At 34.0% G+C, this 25,082-nt stretch overlaps 1 protein-coding gene and 1 pseudogene across 1 annotated transcript in view; both read left to right on the top strand.

Moving 5' to 3' along the window:
- The window catches only part of ZFAND3 (zinc finger AN1-type containing 3), a 204,786-nt gene that overhangs the window by 78,497 nt on the left and 101,207 nt on the right, over nt 1-25,082 (top strand). The window lies entirely within an intron of this gene.
- LOC112476136 lies at nt 16,246-16,364 on the top strand (annotated as a pseudogene).

Here is a 25,082-nt window from a genome sequence, read left to right as displayed (position 1 = left end):
CTCAATAGACCATACATTGCATGATTCTATTTATATGAAATGTCTAGAATAGGCAGATCTATGGCAACAAAGTGGATTGATGGTTTCCTAGGGCTGGGAGTCAGTGAGAGAGAGGAGGTTATACTTTAAATGAACTGTATAGTATGTGAATTATGTATATCTCAAAGCTTATAAGACAGGACATTTTTTTAAGATGCAACATATTTAAATTACAAATTACTAACAAATCATTTTCCAGATCCACTCCAAAATCTAGTTCATCATGGAAGATTCTTAATTTCTCTGTCCCCTGAACACTCATATATCCAATTTATACCGGGTCATTTTATACTTAATACATTATTTTTATAATTTTTTCTTATGAATTCTACTTCTCCAGACCCAAATCCTAAAACAACTTCTTTTGCGCCCTGTTTTAGCACTGTAATTGGGGGCTTTGTTTACCTACAGAAGACATTAGGAGATCCTCGGTAACAATGTAAGGACTCAGAGTGTGCTTACTCAGCTTCACATCATAGATTATATAAGCATTTATTATTTGTATTGTTTTAAGATCTCTCTTTGGATGAGCTTAAAATGCTTTTAAAATCTGACAGTGGACCGCTCCCATTTACCATATGAAGGCATAATGGCTCTTTATATTATAATAAAATATTCTAATTTTGTGTGCGTTTGTGTATGTGTGGTATAAATCTAGATATCTCAAATATAGGTGCTCTGTTTGGGAAGGAAATTTCAGTTTCTGTATGCACATTAGCTTGTTTTTTCTCTTACAGATGAAATGCTGGGTCTAAGTTTTTAAATTGATTGCTGTTTATTAAATAAGTACTGGATATATTGACCCATTTTCTTTTGGAACTAAGTAAATTTCTATCCCATTTCATAAATATTTTCCCCAGTCCCAAAAGAGAACCCTTCAAAAGCCTACAGGGCTGTAAGGACATGGGCTCTAGTGATAGCTAATGAACAGTGAGCATAAGAAAATGGTATTGTTATGTGGACACGAACATTAAGAGAGTAGATTATAGTGTTTTTCTTCCATATCTTACTTTTTAATTATTTCTTATATAAATAAATTCGGCAAGCCTTTTAAATGCTTCATGGTTTATAAGTGGTTGGTTCGCATTCAGCCCTTATTCAGAAACCCCATGCTGAATTTTAATGGATTCTTTAAGGTCCTTCTCAAAAAAACCGAGGAGCTTTGAATAGCATATGGAGATACCTTTTTTCCCTCAAGGTTAACTTTTCCTTTCGTAAGTATATTTTAGGCAGCAACTTGCCCTTCTAAGTGTACCTCTTTTTAATAGAGCATTTTAAATAGAATATATTGTTTAGCTGTCTTGGAATTAAGTCTATAAAATATTAATGAATGTACTAAGGCTTGAAAAACCCAGCAGTGTGTGTGTAACATATCTAGCTTTCAGTAGCTCACATAGAGTAGCAAGGAATCAAAGCAAAATTTTGAAGAAAAACTGTTTTTCACGGCTGGCTGCCTTGGTAGGTATAAAATATTAATATTTGCACAAAAGGCTGATGCTCTCAGCGGAGGCTTTGAAACCAATGTGGGTATCCTAGGAGGATGGGGGAGCCATGGTAGGGCGAGTGGAAACTCTGACTCAGCACATCTCAGAGATCTCTCGGCCACAGGTAGGAACAAAGCTGATCTCATTTGAGCTGCCCTTGCTGTGGAGCCTTGCTTTTGTTTCTCTGTAATTCATGCAGGCTCTTTGTTGGGAAGACGGGGAAGATATTGCTTTTCAAGCTTAAAGGTGGTTACCCAGCATGCCCTAGGGCATTGTTTGCCCTCCCCAAGTTGTTACTCCATTTAGAAGAACACATTTACTACCAGAATGGAAACTATCTTCAGGTTGTTATTTCGTAGAGTTGTGTAAGCCTTCCTTTATCCAGTATCCCAGAAATACCATCAAATCTAGGAATAAGGCTGTCTGTTCCCTTTCTCTGTTTTGTAGTTTGTGCCTCCTACTGAAATTTAGACTTAAGAGCACACAGTCATATGGCATACTCTTGTAAGATAACAGTGTATGTGAATTAGAAAACCTAGATCTTTAGCCTCAGTTATAAATTTTGGGTAGGGTTTGTAGGACCTAGATGTCTGTGTGATATATTAAGAAAGTTTTAGGTAAACATTACTCCAAATTTTCTGTATTGTATTACAATTTTTAAAAATATTTATTGTTTTTTTAAATTCATCTCTGGATAGCTTAGTGAACTACAATTTGAATGTGCAGTGGTCTATATTCCAAGCTTGTATTTATTGCCTTTTTTCCCAAGTGAATTTCCTCAGATAACTGCACATCTGCTTGATAGGTTCAGAAGGTGATGTCCTATTGCAACTAAAGCTTGTCTGACCTAAGGTATTTTGGAAGTAAAGAATTAATTTACCGACCTCAACAGTATGAAAACAGAAGAAGGTCGAAGTTAACATACCAACAAATAAATTCCAATTTGCGACTTTCTTTTTACCCTACTGTGGGATCTTGGCCTGGCTTCCATTTATTGTGGATAGATTTCATATATTCCATGTAGAATTCCATTATGAAGTGTACCTAGGTGACTTGGCTTTTTCCTTTCTTTATGAAGAAAGCATGGAACACTCTAAATCCAAGGTATTTTCTGCTTGTAGGGAATTGTTTTAATGCCTTCTGGTTAGATGTATTTTCAGTGAGGTTGACCTTGACTCTCACCACAGACTCATTCGTTTTCCTTGTCCACCTTGATTGAGATTAACTTGATAGCCTGTGGAGGAACTGGGAAGTCAGTAGGATCCAAATCTTTAGTCTTGGGCCTGGCTAGCTATTTCAATTCTATCTGAACTCTCACCTTCAGAAAATTAGGGTTCTATCAGGCTTCTTTACTCATCCTCTTTAAAACTACAGGTTTTAAAACGTTTTCTGAAATGTTTCCATCAGGATATGTCTAAAAACTATTGCAGGTGGGTGGCCCTCTTTCTGACTCCTGATCTGATGTTGCCCAAGCTAACAGTCATCCTGTAAACTGATGGTACACATTTTCGACCTCTGGATCCTGGGAAGGGTAGGGTAGCAGTTCTGATTTTACCGTTTGCCTTTACTTCTACATTATCTGTTTCTTTGTTACTAAATATCAACAAACACTTTAAAATTGGCTGTAATAATATGTCTTCCTTGTTGTTTCTTACCCTACTCTTAAAGTATTCATTTGAATCTAATATCACTGAAACCACACAGCACTTAGGTTGTAATTGATTGTAGTCTCTCACACAGTTACTAAAGTAAGAATCGTATCTAAAATTTATAAAGAATATCTACATATTAATTTTTTTTTAAAGAAAAAATACTTGTAACTTTTAATCATTAAGTACAAAGAAAGCATGATGCGTTAGTATGTGTTGGTAAGGATATAGAGCAACAATCAGACCAACTAATTAATGTTAAATGAAAAGGGGAACATCTACCTTAAAATAGATTTCACACATACACTCACATCTCCTTCTTCAGGTAGGTTTTCTAAATTAAAACTACCCAAAAGATTACATCTTCCTCAATTTAGAGTGTTTGGCTAGCTCACCTCTGAAAGCCCCTTCTACCATTAAAGATTTCTTGAAAAGTATTACCAAACACCTTTTCCCTTAGTAAACTGCACATTGAGAAATTAAAAAAGATAGTACATTCTAGTAGCAAAGTTGATTTTACTTTTTGCAAAGGATATGCAAAATTGTCTTTAAAGCTAACTGCAGGCCCCTCATATACCTGCTTCCTGAGTTTACAAGAGAATAAACAAGTCCAGTGAAAGTAAGGCTCAGACAAACTGAGGTCTGAAGCTCATCCTTAATACTTAGGAGATATGTGACCTGACCAAGTTACATTAGAATTTTCTGAGCAACCTTACACATTTCCAGTAGGAGCATGAGTTTTTGTCATATCTTTTACTTTTGCATGTGCTGTAAACATAATACATTGCTCTTATTTTTGCTTTAAGAAGTAACCTACTAGAAAAAATACAAATAAGGAAAATGTTAAGTTTATATTTACCTTAAAGTATTCTGTATTTAGTGTTCTTCTATGTTAGATCCAAGTTTCTATGTGCTATCAGATTTCTTCTGCTTGAAGAACTTGCTTTAACATTTTTGTTATATAGATCTACTGACAAATTTTTTCACCATTTTTTTTTGTTTGCGGGTGTATATGAGAAAGCTTTTATTCATTCTTCATTCTTAAAATATATTTTAAATAATACATTTTACATATTTTACATGATAAGATATGTGAACCCCCATGTTCATTGTGGCATTATTTACAGTAGCCAAGATACAAGAACAACATAAGTGTCCATCAGTGGATGCATGGATTAAAAAAATGTGACATATGTCCATGAAACTCATGTCATATGTCAGTTGTACCTCAATTAAAAAAAGAAGCCCGGGCAAGTGGAATATAAAATTAATTATCACACCAGTGAAGCCACAAGAGCCTTGAATTTTATTCAAGGAATAATCTTTCGTTTTGTTGTTTTGTTTTGTTTTATTTCTATGTTGTTTTTAGTGAACCCAACTCCTGTATAGCTGTAAGGCCATTCATGTCATACGTTTCTTCTTGAGTGAACTTCCCTAGCTAGTGTCACTCAAGAAATTTTCCCATTTCATCTAAAAAATAAATTTGGGGGCTAATATTTAAAAAAAATAAAGTTAAAAAAATTTAAAAAGTAAAGGAAAATATAAGGGGCTATTTAACCTTAGGGTGGAAAAAGACCATTCTAAATTTAATACCAAAGAAAAAACCAATAAGAAAAAGACTAAAGAACTTGACAGCATAAACATTTTTGAATGCTTGGGGGAGAAACTTCTACCATAAACATTTGAAGAATAAATAACAAATTAGAAAGAAATATTAGTAACCATATATGGCAAAAGCTTACTCTTACTCTTGCTAATATATAATGAGCTCTCCCTTATTAAATAAAAGACAAATGTCCAACAGAAAACCTGGTTAGGAATATGGACATGAAACTTTAAAAAAAAAAAACATGCAATAAATACAAGAAAAAAAAAGCATTCAATATCACTAATAATAATAGAAATTAGTTAACATTAATCACTGTTCTATTGGTAGGTTTGATTTTGTAATGGCGTAACCTAGTATTTACAAGAATTTGCACTTATATATCACCCTCGAAAAAGTATATTATAACATTCTTTCTAGGAAGCAATAGATATCAAAATAATTTCTAAAATGTATTCTAGCTGTTTGCCTAGTAATTACTTCTAAGTAATATTTTTTGAAGACATAATCAGATGCTTATTAAAATTATAGCTTGACTGTTTTTTCTTTTCAGCACTTTTTAAAAGTATTGTTCCATTTGCTTCTGGCTTTCATAGTTTCCAATGTGAAGGTTTGCTGTATTTCTTATTTTGCTTTTTGGCAAGATTTTTTCCCTTTAGCCGTCTTCAAGATTTTATCTTTTTTGTTTGATATTCCACATATGAGTGAAATCATACAGATGTTGGCCTTTTCCATCTGACTTATTTACCTTAGCATAATACTCTCAAAATCCAAATATTACAAGTGGCAATGTTTCATCTTTTTTATGGCTGAGTAATATTCCATTGTATATATACACCATATCTTCTTTATTCATTCATCTGTCATTGGATACTTAGGTTGTTTCCATGTCTTGGCTATTGTAAGTAATGCTGTAATGAACACAGAGGTACATATATCTTTATGAATTAACAAATGAACTAACAAAACAAACAAAAACTGTGGATACAACAGAATAAATGATGATTACTGGTATAGGAGGGCTGTTGAGGGAAAGGTGAATATTAAATACTGAGAAATCCACACCAGTGCTTATCATAGTGAAATGGATTCTATGGCAACATAGAGAACTGGTTAACAACCATAGTAAAGCTGCTGAAAACTAAAGTATTTAGAGAAATACATTTCATTGAAAGAAGCAATACTAAGACTAAACAGCTGATTGTTCAACAGAAACAATAAAATCCAGAAGGCAGGAGGATGGCATCTTTAACGAGGCAGTAAGTAATTGTCAGGTTAATTCAAACACAGGGAAAATATCTTTCAAAAATAAAGTTGAGAAGGGATTTTCATGAAAACAAAAAAACAAGGGAGTCTGTCACCAGCAAGTCTGCATTAAAGAGCTTGCTCGCTCGCTCGCTCGCTCCCTCCATCCCTCCCTCCCTCCCTGTCTCTCTCTCTATCTCTCTCTGTCTCTGTCTTTGTTTCTCCAGATAGAAGGGGAAAAATGCCGGTTAAAAATGCTGGTATAGGAAATGAACAATGAAATGAAATAAAATTGCGACCTAATTTAAGTAAACATTGACTGCGAAACCTAACAATTCCACTGTCTTCTGGAATTTGAAATAGACATTGCGCCAAAATGGATGGCAACAATAACATAAGGACAAAGGGCAATAAATGGAATAAAAAATTGCTAAGGTTCTAGCAGTATCTGAAATAAGATAGAAATAATAATTTGAATAAGAATATGATAACTTAAGGATATAACCAAATGAGAAAGCTATCTTTCTCAAGGTTATATAGCCAGGATAGAATTCAAATCTTTTTATAACCAAGTTCTGCTTTTTTTCACTGTTTTTTGTTTCTTTTCCATTCTTGATGCTACCACCTGTTTGCTTATTTCTTACTTGAAAACAACACATAGTTTACTCTGTAATCGTATACTTGCATCTGTCTACAACTTTCATTTGCCTCATAACTAGCTGCCTCAATACTTAATACAGTTTCAGGTTCATCTTCCATAACTACTACTATTCCGCTCCTCAGTGGATCTGTGTTAATCTGCCTCAAACCTAAACTTCTATATAGTGACCCCAGTATGCTCAACCCTGTATTTTCTTATCTTGCTCTTCTGGAAACAACAAAATCCACTTAGCATGTCCTCACTTTCAGGTCTAGTTGCAGACCTATCTCAATTCTAGAATTTTCCCATGTGCAGAGAGGAAAGTGTTCTTTGCAGTCTAAATAGACTCATAAGTGACTCTGCCACTTTTTAGCTTTGGGACTCTGAGCAAATTTCCTAACTTCCATGAGCCTTAGTTTCTCCAGCTGTAAATAAAGATAATAACTACCTCAAAAGTTTGTTGGTTAATTGAGATAATGCATCTCGTTTGTTATACATATATATTTTACATGATTGGAATTCTAGTTTTGTATCCTGCATTATTTTATGTAACATATCATGAGCATTTATCCATTTTAATATGACCATGCTAATAATTTCTCTTAAAGATCACATTGCAATATAATCAATATAATTATAATAATTCCATTTTATAGCAAAAATAAGTCTTTGAAAATATTCCTAATGATGGTATAATAAGCCAGGCTGTATGGTTGTGCGATACTTTAATCATTTTTTTCATTGAACATGTCAACTGTTTGGACATTTCACCAGTAGTAATAACCCTGTGGAGAACAACATTGTTGTTGTGTCTTTGAGATAGTTAAGTTGTATCAGAAATATTTATGCTCTGCTCAGTGATCATGGAGGTATGGTAGGAAGGGCCATAAGTGGCAGAGCAAGTTAAAGGGATACACGGACCTCACTGTCCAAAAGAGAACAAAACTTAGCACCTTCTTCTTTTCAGTTGTTCTGAGGAGCTCCTGGTTAAGAAATCTGGATGGTTTTCAAAAGGTGTTTGATAAATATCTGCATCTCTTTTAAAAGCTAGAATTAAAGGCAACTGAGAAAAGTTCCTTGCTAATAACTGGAGGAGAATGGTGACCAAGCAAAGCCCAAAGGAGGCCCTGGCCTTAGTTCAGCTCAAGTGTACCTGCAAAGTAAGAGCCATGTCTTACCTATAACCTAGCAAACTTCTTTGTGTACAGTCAGCATTTGATTGATTCGAAAAGGTGTGTTCTGAAAGTAAAGAATCAGATCTAGTTTTATTTATGTGAATTTATCGCGCAGAACTCATGTTGCTATTCTTTGTAAGACCTAAGCCTTTGTTGTCTGCCCAAAACAAAGTATTATCGCGCAGAACTCATGTTGCTATTCTTTGTAAGCCTTTGTTGTCTGCCCAAAACAAAGTGTTATAATACTTTGTTGGCGAAACAAAAAAGTATCCTTTTGCTAATGAGAAGCTTATTGAATGAAAAGATATGGAAGCTTGGTAGATGAGAAATTTAAACGCTTTAGCCAAAATGGCTGCAAGTAAACCTTTAAGTGTAGATTCCTGAGATCTAAGTTTGAAATAATTTATTTTGATTTAATATGAGAATATAGGAAAAGACTTAGCGTGGCTTTAGTTTCTTTTTATAGAACATAAACTTCATATAATTAGACTATAATGAGAAAAAGAACATAGAATTCAGGGATAGAAATTATCAGTGTCTTTTTTTTAAGGTGGAAATTTTGCCTTTCTGTGTATAAATCAGGTTGAAATGTTTTTTTCTAGCTGGAGTTGAAATCATTGCACCAGCCACTTTGTTTGATATAGTTAATGGAACTTGTATTTATTGCGGTGTGCCCCTCCTTTTCTCATTGTGAGGCCAAGTTTGTCATTTGTAGGAGGCTCACAGGAATGGTATGCAGGCTGCTTTGACCAGGCAATTAGAACAGCATGTGTGTGACAGCCAGTAGTTTAATGCAGTAATTCAGCTCTGTTTAGAAAGATTATTTACCCTTCCATTTATTCACTTTTCTCTATTTGTACTGAAATTAACATGCCAGTCCACAGTTAGTCTTCTGTGGTAATCTACTGTACTCATTATACAATTAGCAACTGTGCCTTGAGTTGAAAGTCCTTTCATCTTGTATTTTACCGATAGTCAAGAAGATAGATTGTCATGTTCTCCCTAGAAGCCTTTCAGGGATGTCTCAATCAGTCAATCATAGGACATCTTCATAACAACTCTCATGACGTTCATCTAATGGCACTTGGCAAAATAATTAAAATTAATAGCTTTAGATATTTAAGTAGGCAGAGTTAAAGCTTTTATTTAAATAACCTACTCTAGATACTGTTTCAAAATATATTTTATTTTGCAAATGACTTAAAATTCTAGGGTTAAAAAGTATAATTTCTAATGAAAGAATATTGTATGATTTTCTAACCTTCCATTCCCTTTGGGACCTGAAAAAGCATTAATACACAGTTGGCCTCTTTACTGAAACAGTGGTTTCCTCAACTAGATAAAAAAGATTTGAATTTACCAGTTATGTTTTACATTCAGTTTCAGCTTTTTTGGTGAACTCAGATGTGCTAAACTGCATGCTTCAGTGTTTTTATTTAGTGAAATAAACTAGTCCCTCCTCCTTCTCTTTGTATGAAGCTTTTACCTTTCCCACCGCCACCCCATGTGAGAAAGGGAGTTGTTAAAATACAAGAAAATAATTCAGAACAAGAAAGGAGAAAGTCTACTGATATTGGTCTAATAGACTCTTGCTAAATCTGCTTTGATGAAAGGCCACCCAGTACATTATGATGGGATGTGCCACCCTTCTCTAGTTATTTTATTGGAAAAAAAGTATTTTGTATATCCACTTCAAGGTGTAAGAAACATCTAAAAAGGACTACTGCAAAGCCAGCAGAGGGAGCACATCCTGTGTCTGCTGAGTTGTCTCGAAAATATGCAGTGACTTCTTAAATATCCTTAACTAAATTAACTAAAAATAAACAAGATCATTTTCTATTGTAGTTTCAAATTGATATTAATAAAACCAGAAAAAAATTCTGTGTCAAAAGCTGATAATGGATCTTTTTCTCCAAATAAAGATTTCAGGTATATAGAAAACTATCAGTTCTAAAAGAATGGTTCTTAAAAATAGAATGACTTTTAAAAAATTGACCTAGACAAAAAAAAAAAAAAAGGATTAAATCAAACAACTAACAAGAATTGTCATGTATTTACTGAATGATATTTATTTTAGTTAAAACATTTAATTTGATAAAGTTATTTTAATATTACTCCCTAAAAATACTTTTTAAAAAGTATTATGTAATAATGAATTGTGTTGAATGTGTGGGTGTAATCTTCAAAGTGTATCATAGTGTAAAAACTAAATTAACAAGACAAGTTACAATTTAGAATTTTGGATTCCCCAAGGAAAATAATTGCAGTAGTCGAAGAACTGTATATTTATTGTTTGACTGACTTAAAATCAAATCTTCTAAGTTAAGCATGGCACTGACTGATATAGGTCTACCTATCTTCACCAGTGTTACCAAACTAGTATTTCTTACACTGAGGAATTTCACATCTCTGGGGACCATATGAATACTTTAAGGAAATTACTTCTCAGTATTATTATTTCTTTAAGTCCATATTTGCTTTCTAGGAGTGTGTTCTGTTTCTACTCTTTATTAGCTGTATGTCTTAAGACAAATTACTTAATCTCCATGAGCCCCAGTTTCCTTATCTCTGTGAGCCCCTACTTCCTCAAAACAGGGTAGAACAACTATCCACAGTATCTGACCCTCATTAATCAATTGTTCAGTGAACAGGTGGTGGTAATGGTTTGAGCTGTTAATCCTCATATAGGCATTACTTCTGATGTTAATACTATGTGCACCTCTTCTTAAGCTAAATCAACAAGAACAAGAATGTATATCTTGAGTCTCTTTCTTTTTAATAGACTATTTTTAGAGCAGTTTTAGGTCCATAGCAAAATTGGAAGGTATAGGTTTCCCATGTACCCTCTACCCTCACACATGCATAACCTCTCCCATTATCAACATCCCCCACCAGAATGATATATTTGTTGTAATTAATAAGCCTACATATACATCATCATCACCTGAAGTCCATAGGTTTCACTTTGGGTATTGTATATTCTGTGGGTTTGGACAAATGTATGATGATACATACCCACTGTTACAGTATCATACAAAGTAGTTTCACTGCCCTAAACATCCTTTGTGTTCCACCTAGTCATCCCTCCCTTCCTTGGCAACCACTGATCTTCTTACTATCTCCGTAGTTTTGCCTTTTCCATTATGTCACATAGTTGGAATCACAGGAGGTAGCCTTTTCAGATTGGCTTCTTTCACTTAGTAGTGTGCATTTAAGTTTTCGTCATGTCTTTTCATGGCTTGATAACTAATTTCTTTTTTAGCATTGAATAATATTTCATTGTTTGGATGTACCACAGTTTATTTTTCCATTTACTTACTGAAGGACATTTTCATTGCTTCCATGTTTTGGCAATTTTGAATAAAGATATTATAAAGTTTATACATCTGTGTGCAAGTTTTTGTGTGGACATGTTTTCAGTTCCTTCAGGTAAATACCCAAGGAGCATGATTGCTGGATCACCAAACTGTCTTCCAAAGTAACAGTACCATTTTGCATTCCTACCAGCAATGAATGAGAGTTCCTGTTGCTCTACATCCTTGGCAGCATTTGGTGTTTTTAGTGTTCTGGATTTAGACCGTTCTACTATGTGTGTAGTGATATCTTGTTTTAATTTGCATTTCTCTGATGATATATGATATGGAATAGCTTTTCATATGTTTATTTGCCATCTGTATATTTTCTTTAACAGAAATGTCTGTTAAAGTCTTGGCTCAGATTTTAATCGAATTATTTGTATTCTTACTGTTTTAAGAGTTATTTGTATATTTTGGATAACAGTCTTTATAAGATATGTCTTTTGGAAATATTTCTCCTAGTCTGTGACTTGTCTTCTCATTCTCTTGACAGTGTCTTTTGCAGAGCAGAGAGTTTTTAATTTTAATGATGTCTAGTTTATCGATCTGTTTTTCATAGATTGTGCTTTGGTGTTCCATCTAAAAAAATCATTGTCAAACCTAAGGTCATCTATTTTCTATCTTAAGAATCTTGAAAGAGAAAGGAAATAGAATGATAGCTATGGGATCAAAAGAGAGTTTTCGTTTGTTTGATTTTTGCATGTTTAAATGCTGATGGTAAGGAATCAGCACATAGGGAGAGTTGAAGGGGTGCTAGTTGGCTTGAAGTGGTCCTAGTGCACCCAGTTGTATAAATCGTTCTACCAGAATTCTATGGTCTAGATTAGGAGCAGATCGTGGGACTGATCCAGGGTTGGAGATTGGTTTGTTTACAGGGCCTATGGAACAAAAGACAAGGTTGCAGAGAGTTAGAAATTGGTGACAGTAGTCTAAATAATGGACCATAGGAATTTGCTGGTTTGATAAAGGCGTATGAGTAGCAAGAAGCTGATCACTTAAAAGGAAATGGGAAAGAAAAGTAAGAATAATAGGAGTAAAAGAAAGTAGTACAGACTGTGGAGGGAAAGTAGACTGTGTTCACAGTATGTAGTGGTGAGTTTAAGATTTCTGAAATGGGTCGTTTGGGGTCCTGAAGGTCAGGTTACTGCCTTGGGAATGGCTAGCTGAAATAGAATGGTGCTAAATGTCATTAGAAATGAGGCAAAGGCCCTTAATGACTTCTGCGTGGGAGAAGATTGCAGAATAAGGATGAGGATAGCAGTTCCCATTTATTGGGTTTACTATATGCTATGAACTTCTTTGTGTGCCTTACACATATTAGCAAAATTAGATTGGATCCTAAATACAATTTCTCTAGCCCTAGATTAGGCTGAATATAGGAGAATAGGAAATAGTCCATTTTTCTCAGAAATTCCAGACTGTTTATCGTGTTTTAAGAAATTATCAAAGAATGTTAAGTGGAAATCAGGTTGTGCAGAGACAACACTATGATTAAATACAAAGAAGCACAGAGATTCCTCTGCTGACCTTTAAAATGTGCAGGAGAGGCTACTATCCTTTTTTGGGTGGCGAGTCCTTTCCTTCATCTATTTGATCTCTGAACAGCCAGGAAAAAGAGCACCATTTGCAAATTGTGTAAGTCTCTCAAGATTTGTAGCTCACAAACAAATGAATCTTAAAAGCCTGTAAGACAGACTATGCTCAAGAATTTTTGGAATTTATATTTCTTACTGATTTCCAAAGTAATTTTCTAACTGTTACAGGAACTATAACTATTGACAACTTTAAAAATTATTTCACTCTTCTTAAAAAAGAAATAGAATATTCTTTTCTTGCTTAAGAAATTCTTTAGCCACCTCCTCAGGCAAGTTATTATTATTTTTTATTTTGCTTTATTTCAAAGGGAGTTGGGTACTTAAACTCAGACACACGTATATCTTCTGAGAGACTAATGAACCATTTAATTATTAATGATTGCTCTTTGCTTAGATATAACCAAATATAAATTGTGATGGATATTTCATAGATAACATAAACTAGAATCATTCTCAGTTGAATGTTTTCTCTACGTGATTAGAGGCACTACGTTCTTTGTAGATCTTTTGTCATTTTTAAATATAATCATCTGAAATTTCTTACTGAATGCATAGGGTTGTTGATCGGTTGCCTTATATCTGATTCATGCTATTGAATAGTCGGAATTGAATGGAAATTAAATTTTTATACCTCCTGAGACTAGTATAAAGTTGATTTTACATTGACCTTTGGGGTTCATAAATATAGGTCAGCTTTTCTTTCTTGGTGGTTTTTTGACACTTTGATGCATGGGGTTATGGAAATTTTGTACATATATTAAAGTTGTCCTTTTTCTTTGGGTGAACTACAACTGAGTTGAAGTATGTAACTCAAGAGCAGTAATTATTAAAGTGCTTTTGCTTGAGAAGACATCTTCACATGTGACATCTTAAACCTTCCATTATTTTTGTTTACTTTACAATCTCATTTTCAAAATATATAATTATAATGAAGGCATTTTTTCTTGGCACCTCTTTTTAACAAAGGGTTTCTTCCGTTTGCTGCCCTAATTTTGCTTATTCGGGCTATGCCTCATGGTTTCTAAGCAACCAAGGTGATACATGGCTGGGCATGTATGTCCAACATTTAAATGATGGTATATTTTATCTTTGAAACCCTTAAAAATAATCCTCGAAAAGTGAAGGGTGGTACATATTCTAATGTATTCACATTCTGAGTTTTCAGTAATATTTATATTTAGGCACAAACAAAACAGTAAATTTATGTTGCTTAATTAGTATGTGAGAGTTCTTCATTAACATAATTCCTATTGTAAATATTTCTGCATTTTCTTTTTCTGTAATTCTGTTATATAAACAGTGTTGGGTCATTTCAGAAGAGAGCGAACATACCGCCAGCCTAGGAGAGGTACAGATTCTGTCATATGTCCATATTTTAATTTTCTAGAAATAGTTCAGAGTGAGAGTTTCTGGAATGGCAGTGTAAGGTTAGTGGATGCTTTCATCAATGAAACAACCATCTGCTAAAAATTACTTTAAATTTTAATCCTAAGAGCACACAGCAAATGGAGAAACACTTATTAAATAAAATACTAAATCATGGTAAGAAAAGGAGCCTGTGGCATTTCAGTCACAGCCTGTTCCTTTCCACTACCTCTTCCAGAACCATGTTATAGAAGGTCTACTCCAGGCAGGTGTAGCTAAGAATGCAGAACACTTTCTTCCCCGAACTCTGAGTCACTCTCGGAGGGAAAGGCAGCCAGCCCTCAATCATCTATCTAACTCCAGCCCTGTATTGCAGAAGCACTTTTCTAGACAAGGGGGGCTTAGAATCTTGGATTTCCTTCTGTGACCCAGCTACCACATAGGGCTGCAAGTACTTTGTTTCAGGCATAGCAGGCCAAAGATACTGGATCCCTGATTGCCCTTGCCCTATCTTGCTCAAAGGGCACAGGTTCTATACCTGGAGGAGCTAGGTGAACCACGGTGTCACTCTGGGAAAAGTAAACTGCTGTCCTCGCCTTCAGCATCTGTGTAGTGGTAGAGGTTCTGCATTGGGATGAGGGTGGGATAAAGATACGACTTCATTTGGAACACAGCCTAAAGAAGTTTATGCCTAAGTGCATTGTTGGAAACAATGGCACAATCAAGAAGGGAAAGGCAGCTTTATGATACTAGTAGCAATATGTAAAAATGTAAACCAGCCGGAAATTTAATAGAACCAAGGAAAAAGACAGCCAAAAAGAGCCCTCCTGGGATCACAGCCATATCTTGGAATTTGGAAGGCCGTATGCATGCACACTAGGTAGTATCCACTTAGAAGCCGTTAGAGCAGTATGTGGAAGGGACTTGAAAGCATTCCCCTAGCCACACACAGTCTCATCCTCAAAATGACTCAAGAGACTTAAGCACAACCTATGAACAAATGATGACTAAACAATAACTTATTCTGCCCAGAGGGGATTCCTAGAAAGCCAGGCTTTAAAAAAAAAAAAAATCACATTCCACATTCATCTCTGGTAATGTGGAAGATTGTGTGCATGTCTAAGGCTGCTGCACCCTCTCAGGAATGACCAGTGAGAGCTTTTCTAAGCTACTCGTCCCTGGCTGAATGCAGACACATTCTATTTTCTCCTGTATGGTAAAAGCAGAGGTGATACATGCAGTGCAATCTTGTTTATAATCAAAACAGGAGATTCTTCTTAGCGTTTTGGATCATTAGCTCTTTATGAAAGGGCTCATAACTTTTTTATTATACAGATATTTTTAAATGTGTGAACTTTAAACAAATTTTACCAAAACTCAAGCAAATGTGCCATGTTAATTGGATTTGGAAAGAATGTATAAGAGAAATTATAAAATGGGGTATTTTTAAATGGCAAGATTCATTCTAGGCCTCTAGGAAGTATTCTGATGCAGGGTCTCCAAATATGTTCATATGAGAAGTCAGCTGAAAGTCGTTTCTTCCTATCTAGTATTTCAATTTATTTAAGAGGAAAAAAATGTTACTGATATGACTTAGATTCAGAATTGTCACCTGTACTTTTTCAGTGTCAATAGACCTTCATAGTCATTTGTCTTTGCCAAATAAAATTAGTCTTGAATTTTTAGATGTCGTTATAGATACAAAAGTTTCAAAAGGTTTGAAAACAAGATACACCAAAAAGGAGCCAAATCTCTTACTGTAATAATCTCTTCGGGCATCACTCTCTCTCGAAGCTGTTGGATCATACCCTGAAATCTACTTGGTTTGAAGCTCAAGCTAACTCGGATCTGGCTGTTTTTGCTTTTGAGGCAGAAGTAAAACAATGGACATTAAAGTGAACAGGTTAGGTATCTTGTTTTGTTTTTAATATAAGATTAGGAGACAAAACCTAGATCAGAATTTCTCAGTCTGGGATCAACAGCCCATATTATCCAAATTTTCACAAGTTTGGGAAACCCAGCCGTAAAGGACTTTGCAAGTTGTCTCTTTGCCAGTGTTTCCTTGTATTTTGTTAATTTAAAAAGTGTCAGGTCTACGGCCATGCCACCCTGAACACGCCCGATCTCTTCTGCCCTCGAAAGTTAAGCAGGGTCAGGCCTGCTTAGTACTTAGATGGGAGACCACTTAGGAAGACCAGGTGCCGTAGATGTTAAAAAATATAATAAAATAAAAAAGTGTGAGGTCTTGCTTTTACAAGTTAGGGTCTTATCCCTCTTAAAATTTGCTTCCTTACCAAAGATCAGTCTTACAAGACTAAAGATTATTTGGGAAGAATGAAAAGGTCTAAGGGTTTATAAAATCTCAGAGTTTTGCCTATCTGATGTCAATGATCCCTAGCAACTTTAAGTTTGATATTGTCCATTATCAGCTTCAAAACTTGTATGGAAGAGCCTAATTGGCCTCTCTTTCTCTCTAACCTTGTCCGTACATTTTTATTCTAGCTTTGTCAAGGATTTGTAGAATTTTCCCAGAGATTTGCCTCAGAAGGAGTCAGGAGGGGAGTATAATATATTCATAAGATGGAATAGTACTTAGAATAAAAAATTAGATACATGTGAGTCAGCATGGATATATGCAAAGCTAACATTGAGGAAAAGCTACTTATAGTATGAGACATGCAGTACAGTAGTACCATTTATGTAAACATTAAAAATCAGTACTATACACTACATAGAGAAAATACATGGACCCCAACTTTACTGATAATAATTTTTAAAAATTTTACACACATACACGTATAATGCGGATATAACAGATATTAAAACTAAGTGAGAATGCAAGTGTTTGTTATGTTCTCTGTTTGGTTTTTATTTTTAAAAATGCATACTTATTGTTTTTTAAAAATGCCAGTCATGGCATAAATATAAAAAATAATATTCCCCTTCCTAATTCTGCCATCTGAATATTGAACTCCTGAACTTATGATACATCTCTACTACACTTTTGGGGGAGAAATGGATAAAAGACCTAAAAAACTTAATTTTTAAACACATAGTATAGTAAATGTGGTATTTTGTAAGCCTACATTTTTAATTTTTTTCCCAGTGTGTCTGTACATATAGATCTGCCTCATCTCCTCTTAAAGGACATTTTGATTGTTAACTATTCTTGTATATGTATCTTAAAAAAAATTCGTAAAGATTTTTGAGTGTGCTGAAATTTACATATTACAAAATTTACCATCATAACCATGTTTAAGTGTACAATTCAGTAATGTTAAATACTTTCACAGTATCACATAACCAACCTCCAAAACACTTCATCTTGCAAAATTGAAACTCTGTACCCATTAAACAACAATTCTCCAACCCACCTTCCCTCAGCCCCTGACAATCACCACTCTACTTTCTGTGTCTGTGAATTTGACTGTTCTGGTTACCTCATATAAGTGGGATCATACAGTATTTGTCTCGTCATGACTGATTTATATAACAGAATGCCCTCAAAATTCATTCATGTTGTAGCATGTGACAGAATTGCCTTTTTTAAGGCTGAATAATATTCCACTGTGTGTATATACCATATTTTGTTTATCCATCCATTCATCTATGGATACTTAGACTGCTTCTGTGTACACGTAAAAACAACTTTATTTTGATGTAATTCCAAACTTAAAGAAAAGCTGTATAAAATAATAGAGAACTTTCATATATCCTTTATGTAGATTCAGCAGTTTGCATTTTGCCCCATTTATTGTATCACTCTATATATGTATCACACACACACACACACACACACACACACACACACACACGCACTCTCTTTTTCCTGAACTATTTGAGCATAAATTGGAGACTGTGCCTTTTTATCCTTATATATATCAGTATTTCCTTAAGAACAAGAATTTTCTCTTATGTAACTAGTGCAGTAAAATGATCAAAATCAGGAAATTAATATTGATACAATTTTATTATCTAATCCACAGACCATATTCAGATTTCACCAGTTGTCTTAGTAATATCCTTTGTGGCTAATTTTCCCCTGGATCACAGTCTAATTCTTTGCATTTATTTGTCATGACTGTTTCGTCTTCTTTACTTTAAAATTGTCACTCAGCCTCTTTTTGTTTGTTTTTCTTGACCTCGACATTAGTGAGGAATACAGGTCAGTTGTTTTGTAAAATGTCCCTCAATTTGTGTTTTTCTGTTTTCTCATGGTTAAATTCAAGTTATGCGTTTTTTGAGAGAAATGTCATAGAAGTGATTTTTGTGTCTTCATTGACCTTGTATCAGAACGTGTGTGATTAGGTGGTGTCCCCACCTGTGGCCAGTTTGAGGGGGGTGGAAAGTGTGCTTATTAAAATTTTGGTCTATTTCTTGAGCTGCTTTTTAAGAAGCATAAGAAAATTTTTGTGATTACTGGATTTCAGTTACTAAAAACATCTGCAAGAAAAGGAGACAAAGATAAAGAAGAGATTATCTTTCAGTGCCATTCAAGGCTAATAATAGTTCATAACTATCTGAATGGCTAAATGAGACTTTACGGTGTTTTTTAAAAAATAGATGACTAACAGTATGGATTAGCATCTATAGCAGGGGGCATTTCCCTTCTAAAGTCAGACATTTTTGTGTTTCTTTTTTGAGCTCTTACTACAGTGATTAAGATGCCCATAACAAGTTGATTTCTTCTCTGAACCTCGGTTTCCTCACATATAAAATGAAAGATGTATTAGATCATTGGTATTGTAACTTTTTTTTACTACATCCTATAATAAAAAATATATTTTACATTGTGTTTCAATATACACACACATATATATATATGCATAATTTATGTGTATAACAAGGTCAAGTTTTATAAAACAGAATTTAACCTTGCTATCTGCAGAACACTACTGGTTTTTCTATTCTGTTTCTTTGAAATGCTGGTGGTCATTTAAAAATTGTTTTTAGATTGAAAACCTTGTAGTAGATTATTTCTAAAAGCTCTTCAGCTACAAAATTACATGAGTATATTGTATAAAGTTATTTTTTAAATGACAGGTAAAAACAGATTTTGGAACAAGGTCTGTCATGGGAGTAGTCACAAAGAATAGCTTCTCTTGTTTAAGTAGTAGTACAGCCAGTCCAATAAAATCTAATCCAAAGTTTTTAATATGCCCCTTTGATTATAATCACTGCTAATATAAGCCAGTTTTGCTTTTCACCCCCTTTAAACTAAGTCTTTTTTCTCTCTCTCTCTCTCTTTTTTTTTTTTTGTATTCATAGCAATATACTAATTACTAGCTATGGTGCATTTTTTTTTCCTAGCCACACCTAAATGGTTAGTGGAAAAAATTGATTAAAAATTGCTGGATTTTAATTTGGTTGAAAAAAAGGTTAGTTAGTGCTCTTATTAAAAGATTTTCGAGGTAACATTTTTATCTGTGAAGATAAGGTTGTTTGTTTTCCTTATCTGAAATGAAGAAAACTGAAACGAAAGCTAGTCCTTTAGCCATCTTGAAGAAGAATTTGAGCTCCTGAATGCTCACACAGTGCACTCTTGACTAGGCATGCTAGTAGCATCTTTAATGCCTCAGCAAAAACTTGACTGAAGAGAATGTAATTTTTCTTGTCACTCTCAGTTTTAGTTTCTTGGAAAAAAGATGAATGGAATTTAACATCAATCAAATTGATAAACATAGTATTAACAGAGAAATTGGGAATGTGCTGCAACCTTTCTTGACATGCTAGCCTCTTTTCCCTTGAGGTTGCACTACATTGTTACTCACACATGGAACCAAGTGAAATGGTAAATCACTTTCATGAAATGGGAGCTTTGAGGCTAGTCGTGTTGGGGAGATGTTTTCTTTTTCTCCTGATAAAGTACATTTGAAGATGCAAAAGCAATTACTTTTTTTTTTTTCAGAGCATATCTTTTTAAGTTTATATGATTTGTGGTGAAACAGTTGAAGTGTGAACTGCAAGGAAAATTGTTGTACTGCTTTGGCAGTGTTGTATCTCACCTCCTAAGCATCCTCTGTTCATTTTTGTTTGTCCATTACTTTTAGCTTCTTGGATTTTTAGATCTATTATTTAGCCTTGACGTGTCTCACCTTAAAACCTGTTTGGTTCTATTTAGTTGATACTTCCTCCACATGCATTCTTTGCCCTGAAAGGTAAAATGGAAGAAAAAAAAAAATCCATAACTATGATCTCATATAGAAATTCTAATGTAGTTCATGTAGAATTTTATTCCTATTTGATATATTCATTTTTTAGTAATTTTTCTCCCTTTTTGCTTATTAGTAGCTTTCTCTTAAATATAAATACAGACATAAATATGTTATATATGGATGTTTATCTTTATGAAATCCCCACAGAAAATATGAGATTATATTTATTTAATTATCATTACTTCTTTCCCCAAAAATGGTAGTATAGTAAAAAATAACAGTATAATAAGCTTTTTCTTTTTAATTGAAATCAGAACAAAGAGAAAATTCAGATTGATTATTAAGATGAAGAAAAGAGGAATTTGAACACAGAAATTCATGCTATGTACATCTGATAATCCTTAAAGATAGAGTGCAGATTGAGATCTGAGCTTCCTAGGAGTCAAAGGAAAAATGGAAATGCAGACAGTTCAAAGGTCAACATCGTATGAGCTCTAAAGTGGTTAGTGAGAAGAGTCATGAGCAATGTTCTCAATAACAGCCCTTCAAAAAATGTTTTACATGGCTCTTCTAGCATCCCTCATTATAAGCTAAGACCATTATCTATGTAAGTTGAGTACCAGAGGTGACAATTGAAATATATCTCAATTTTCTTATTCTCATTGGTCAGAATTAATGATAAACACAGTCTATCAGACTAATGCTAGATCTAAACCCAGTTAATTGCCTAAATTAGAAGTTGCAAAGGATTTGATTTACAAGTCCTCTGTTGGGTTACCTAGAATAAGAGTAAGGGACAAATAGAGTTGTGTCTGCATAGAACCTAATTTAATTTGTTTAGTACTATTACAAATTAAGGAGGAATTTTCCCATATCACATACCATTAAATATAATTTTAGAATGAATAACTTTATCCTCTTCCTCTTCCCATTCAAGCTTACATATTCCCAAATGAAAAAAATATTTTTATTTTTTATTATTTTTGTTTTTTATTTTTTAAATATTTTATTTATGTATTTATTTATTAAACATTTTATTTCTTTTTCCCCCGCCCCCTCCCCCCTCTCCTCTGGTAACCACTAGTCCATTGTCTATATCCACGAGTCTCTGTTTGTCCTGTTCATTTGAAAACAATATTTTTAAATGGGTTAGATATACATATTTCACCTCTCTTAAATGAATTGTAGACAAAATCAGATTGGATTATTTAGGTAGTATAAGGCAGTTGGTTCCTAATATCTTCCTAATGACTTGTTATTTCTATTTGATAGAGAGCTATAATTATTTCAGTACATTGACTTAGTAGCCATTGTCCATTCAAGAATCAGGAGTGAGCCTGAGTTGTAATTATTAAAAAAGAAATAAACATACATGGCCTTGTTAATTTAAAAACAAAATTTTGAATTAAGGTCACACTGTCTTGCATTTTCTAAAGAATAGGGTTTTTTCAATTGCCTTGAAATTATAGTTTATTCAGATAAGACTTTATTTCCAATAAATTAGCCTAATATAGTTTTATTTTAATTCATATACCTGTCGTTTTATACAATTCATATAAGGCAGTAATAGAATTTAATGCAGCCTAGTGGAAAGTTCAGATTATTTTCCCAGCCCAAACTGTCTAGTAATCAGCAATTGAGAAAATCAGATTTAAGACTATTGTTCTGATCTAGTACAGTTGACCCTTGAACAATGCAGAGGGTAGGAGTGCCAATCCTCCATGCAGTTGAAAATCTGCATATAACTTTTGACTCCCCAAAAACTTTATTTACTAATAGCCCACTGTTGACCAGAAGCCTTACTGATAATAGAAAGTCTATTAACATATTTTATATGTATTGTATACTATATTCTTACAATATAGTATATATTATAAAGTAAGCTAGAGAAAAGAGTGTTATTAAAAACATCATAAAGAAGAGAAAGTACATTTACAGTATTTGTCAGAAAAAAATCCAGGAATTAGTATACCCACACAGTTCAAACCTGTGTTGTTCTAGGGTCAACTGTATTATAAAATCACTATTAATGGCTATATGTTAGAGACCTGATTTCTTTTCAACTAAATCTGATTCCTTTTAAGCCCTTTACATCTGTGATACCATTCAGAATATAATCCCTATGTTCTCTTTTCTGAGGCCTGTACACATACACAATATTGCATATAGTTACATAAGGTTAACCCAGAATTATACAAGCATACCTCAGATATTGTGGATTTGGTTCCAGATAACCATAATGAAGCAAATGTTTCAATAAAGCGAGTCACAAATTTTTTGGTTTCCCAGTGCATATAAAATTTATATTTCTACTACATAGTAGTCTGTTAAATGGTAGTTGCTTAAAAGTTACAGTGACTGTGGCAATTTCTTTTTTCTTTCTTTCTTTCTTTTTTTTAATTTATAAAGCTTTATTTATTTATTTAAACTTTTAAACAATTTATTGGGGTAACATTGGTTAATACAATTAGATAATTAGATAATAGAACATTGTATATTCTATTGTGTTTACTACCCAAAGTCCAGTTTCCTTTAGCTACCATATATTTGGTCCCCTTTACCCACTTCACCTTCCCCCTACCTCCTTATATATTTGATCCCCTTTACCCCATATACCTCCCCCTTCCTCCCCCACTCCCTACCCTCTGATAACCAGTAGTCTGTTGTCCATATCCATGAGTCTCTGTCCTGTTCATTTGTTGCTTTCAGGTTTATATCTCATATATGTGATGTCATGTGATTTTCTACTTTTTCTGTCTTTATTTCGCTTAGCATGATTATCTTGAGGTCCATCCATGTTATTGCAAATGACAGTATTTCATTTCTTCTTATGGCCGAGTAATATTCCATTTTATGTATGTACCACAGCTTCTTTATCCAATCATCTCTTGTAAGACACTTCAGTTGCTTCCATGTCCTTGCCACTATGAATAATGCTGCTATGAATATCGGTGTGCAAATGTCTTTTTGGATATGGGTTTTCAAGTGTTTGGGGTAAATACCCAGTAGAGGGATTGCTAGACCATATGGTAGATCAATTCTTAGTCTTTTGAGGAACCTCCATACTGTTTTCCATTGCGGCTATACCGATTTGCGGTCCCACCAGCAGTGAATAAGGGTTCCTTTTTCTCCGCATCCTCTCCAACATTTGTTATTACTTGTCCTGTTGACTACAGCTATTCTAACAGGTGTGAGATGGTATCTTATTGTGGTTTTGATTTGCATTTCCCTAATAGCTAGTGATGTTGAGTATCTTTTCATATATTTGTTGATCATATGTATGTCCTCTAGGGAGAAGTGTCTGTTCAGGTCCTCTGCCCATTTTATGACTGGACTGTTTGTTTTTTGCTGTTATTGAGTTATGTGAGTTCTTTGTATATTTTGGATATTAGGCCCTTATCAAAGGCGTTGCTTGCAAATATTTTCCCATTCGGCTTGTTGTCTCTTTACCTTGTTGATAATTTCTTTTTCCGAGCAGAAGCTTTTTAGTTTGATTTATTTTAGTTTCATTTATTTTAGCTTTTACTTCCCTTGCCTTTGAGGTCAAATTCATAAAATCCTCTTTAAGTCCAAGGTCCTTGAGTTTAGTTTCTATGCTTTCTTCTATGCATTTTATTGTTTCAGGTCTTATATTCAGGTCCTTAATCCATTTTGAGTTAATTTCGGTGTGTGGTGATAGACAACAGTCTAATTTCATTTTTTTGCAGGTGGCTTTCCAGTTTTCCCAGCACCATTTATTGAAGAGGCTTTCCTTTCTCCACCATATGTTTTGCCTTTTTTGTCAAAAATCATTTGCCCATATAAATAATGAGTTTACTTCTAGACTCTCGATTCTATTCCACTGGTTCGTGTGTCTCCTTTGCTGCCCAAACCATGCTGTTTTGAACATTGTTGCTTTAGTATAATTTGAAGTTGGGCAGAGTGATGCCTCCAGCATTGTTCTTACTTCTCAGGATTACTTTGGCCATTCAGGGTCTTTCATGCTTCCATACAAATCTGATGATTTTTTGTTCTATTTCTTTAAAAGATGCCAATGGGATTTTGATGGGAATTGCATTAAATCTGTATAATGCTTTAGGTAACATGGTCATTTTAACTATGTTGATTCTTCCAGTCCAGGAACATGGAATATCTTTTCATTTCTTTGTATCTTCTTCGATTTCTTTTAATAGGGTCTTTAAGTTTTCATTATAAATCCTTCACATGTTTCTTTAGATTTATTCCTAGCTATCTTATTCTTTTGTTGCAATTGCAAAAGGAATTATTTTTTCCACTTTCCTTCTGACACTTCGTTATTAGAGTATAAGAACACTATGGATTTTTGAACGTTGACTTTGTATCCAGAAACTTTACTGTGTTTGCTTATTTTTCCTAGTGTTCTTGTGGAGTCTTTAGGGTTTTCTATATAGAGAATCATGTCATCCACAAATACTGACAGTTTGACTTCTTCGTTTCCTATTTGGATGCCTTGTATATCTTTCTCTTGTCTGAATGCACTTGGTAGGACTTCCAATGTTATATTGAATAATAGTGATGATGGTGGACAGCCTTGCCTTGTCCCTGATCTTAGAGGGAAAGTTTTTAGTTTTTCACCATTAAGTATAATGTTGGCTGACGGTCTCTTAAATATGGCCTTTATTGTGTTAAGGTATTTTCTTCTATACCACTTTTGTTAAGTGTTTTGATCATAAATGGATGCTGTATCTTGTCAAAGGATTTTTCTGCATTTATTGATATGATCATATGATTCTTATTTGTTTATTCGTTTATGTG

The sequence above is a fragment of the Pteropus alecto genome, unplaced genomic scaffold (genome assembly GCF_000325575.1).
Source record: "Pteropus alecto unplaced genomic scaffold, ASM32557v1 scaffold202, whole genome shotgun sequence".
Taxonomy (NCBI): Eukaryota; Metazoa; Chordata; class Mammalia; order Chiroptera; family Pteropodidae; genus Pteropus; species Pteropus alecto.
This window is presented reverse-complemented; position numbering and strand designations above follow the sequence as displayed.